Source organism: Echinops telfairi, unplaced genomic scaffold (genome assembly GCF_000313985.2).
Source record: "Echinops telfairi isolate 266 unplaced genomic scaffold, ASM31398v2 ScPeMD7_3;HRSCAF=10, whole genome shotgun sequence".
Classification (NCBI taxonomy): Eukaryota; Metazoa; Chordata; class Mammalia; order Afrosoricida; family Tenrecidae; genus Echinops; species Echinops telfairi.
In genome coordinates, this window is record NW_022103899.1 from 34,677,768 (window position 1) to 34,680,634 (window position 2,867).

Genomic DNA, 2,867 nt, shown 5'->3' on the forward strand with positions numbered 1-2,867 from the left:
AAATAAATAAAAAAGAATTTTGCAAGACCAATGATTTGTTCATAGCAAATACCCTTTTTTCAGCAACACAAAAGGACTTATCCAGAGGGACTTATCCAGAGGGAATACACAGAAATCAAATTGACTACATCTCTGGAAAAAGATGTTGAGAAGCTCAATATTAGCAGCTAAAATGAGGCCAAGGTCTGACTGGAACAGACCATTTATTGCTCATATGTAAGTTCTGGTTGAAGCTGAAGAAAATCAAAACAAGTCCATGAGAGAATCTGGATTATATGAAGAAGAATGTGGCATCAGAATTGGAGTAAGGCTTATTAACATCCTGTGATATTCAAATGGCACAATCTTGCTTGCCGAAAATGAGAAGCACTTGAAATGCTTGCTGATGAAGATCAAGAATTGCAGCCTTCACTTCAGTATTGATTACAACTCAATGCAAAGAAGACCAAAATCCTCACCAGTATACCACTAGACAACATCATGGTAAATGAACACAAGGTTGGAGTTGTCAAGGACTTTATTTTGCTTGGATCCATAATTGATGCTCATGGAAGCAGCAGTCGAGAGACCAAAAGATTTATTGTATTCAGTAAATCTGTTACACAAGACTCTTTGGAGTATGGAAAAAAGGATGTTACTTTGAGGACCAAAGTGTACCTGATCCAAGCCATGATGTTTTCCGTTGCCTCATCTTTATATGAAAGTTGCATGTTGAATAAGGAAGATCAAAGAAGAATTGAAGTCTTTGAATTGTGGTACTGGCACAGAATATTGAAAGTACCAAGGTCTACCAAAAGGACAAACATGTCAGTCTTGGAAGAAGTAGGGCCAGAGAAGAAGTAGGGCCAGAGCGCTCCATAAAGGCAAGGATGACGGGACTTCAACGTACATACTTTGGACATGTTGTCAATTGAGCAGCCCCCAGAGAAGGTAAAGTAGAGGGGCAGTGGCAAAGAGGAAGGCCCTTGTGGAACTTGTATAATCTAGGGTCACCTTGAGACTATTAAGAGTGAAGGGGTGGAGTTTAGCCTGTCAATCAGATCACAGTTTGATGACCTCATTTGGAGGCTCTACAGACATAAATAGCTCACTGGAGGCCAGACACACTCACACGCTCTGCTTTGTCTCCCTGTGAGACATTCCTGTTGACAAGTCACATGGAGCTGTGCTGATGCAGCCAGAGCCCTGGAACTGGAGGAACCACGTGGAGACCCACGCTAGGGCTGAGATGCTTCCACCACCAGTGGATCCACAAGACTTTTCACCCACTGACCTGTGATCTTCCTGCATTTAGCATCATTGCATGGCTGTGTGAGTCTAAAGAGGAATTTATGGACTAGTATTGACATACAGGCTAACATCCAACTTATAGCCTTGATCTGGACTGGGCTGGGATGTTTTCTCAATATACAATTGCTCTTGTATATATGGCTCTTTTTTATACACATATGAGTGTCTATGAATTTATTTCTCTAGTCAACCCAGACTACCACAGCCCTCAATGAGATGGATTGACACAATGCTGTAACCATGGCCTCAGGCACAGACACAATTAGGAGAATGAGCCGTGCTGTTCAGTGTCTCTGTTGGGTATAGGGCTGCTATGGACTGGAACTGATTCAAAGGCAAATGACAACAGCCACATATGGACTTGATGGAAGATTAGCTTCAAGCAGATAACCTTCAAGCGTATAGTAGCAACCTTAAAATTGACATTATTACTGGGGATACATTTTGGTGAACAACATTTTAGTTAGAAGGATGTGACTGGGGTACATCTCCAGCTCACAAGCATAAAGGCCTCCCTCCTCTAGGGTCTGTCTCTCAGACTCTTAAATATGAGCGTAGAGAATTTGTCTTCATACATTCTCTTCCTGGTTCTCAATTTCCCACTTGCTATCAAGAGATTCTAGCTTGACAAAAAGGAAAATCGGATAGAATAGTGATTAGAGTGCTTAGCAGCTAACCAAAAGGTCAGCATTAAAAATCCACCCAGCTACTCTGTAGGAAAAAGACATGGAAATCTGATTCCATAAAGATTTACGTAATTGGAAATCCTATAGGACAGTTCTCTTCCTATTGGTTCCCAATTAGTATGGCACAGACTCCATGGAAGTGTTTGGGGATATTTGGCTTGATACAAAGGTTCTCAATCCAATATTCAACTTTATCTGACCTCAGTTTTCATCCCTCCCCGCCCCACCCACTACATATCACCAAATTCCAAACTCTAATCTACCAAGTAAATAGAAGCTCAGTACTTGCTGAGACTATAGAATATTCTATGACCTCAGATTGATACCTATATTCTAGAGACAGCTCAACCACACTTTGAAACTAGACTTTTTATTCTAGTCTTTGTAGGTATCTTGTGTCTTGTATTAGTGTGCGTTCTCTGTATGGTTAGCCTGACAGTGCTATTCTCAAAAGAACATGGACTTATACCTCAGATGTGCAAATCTACCAACAAGGAACAGAATCACCACAAAGAAATTTGTAGGGCTGAATGAATTATTCTATGAAATCTTGTAAAATTTTGAGCTGGAAGCTATACCAGAGCTAACTTGATCCAACATTATTATCTTTATCATTTCTTTAACCATTCAACAACTACTGTATGCTAATGTGTATTGCTAATATGGTTTTCTCCCGGCTGGTGGAGCTGATGGTCTAGTAAGGGAGATAGGCACCTTTTGTGAATACTGCATATGTTTAACAATAGAGGTATTCACAATTTGGGCATTGTTGTTGTTCTTGGGTGCCAGGGGATGGTTTCCAACCCCTAGTGATCCTATGCACAGCAGAAGGAAACACTGCACGGTCCTACACCACCCTTGCCGTGGTTCCTCCTGTGCCTGAGCCCATCA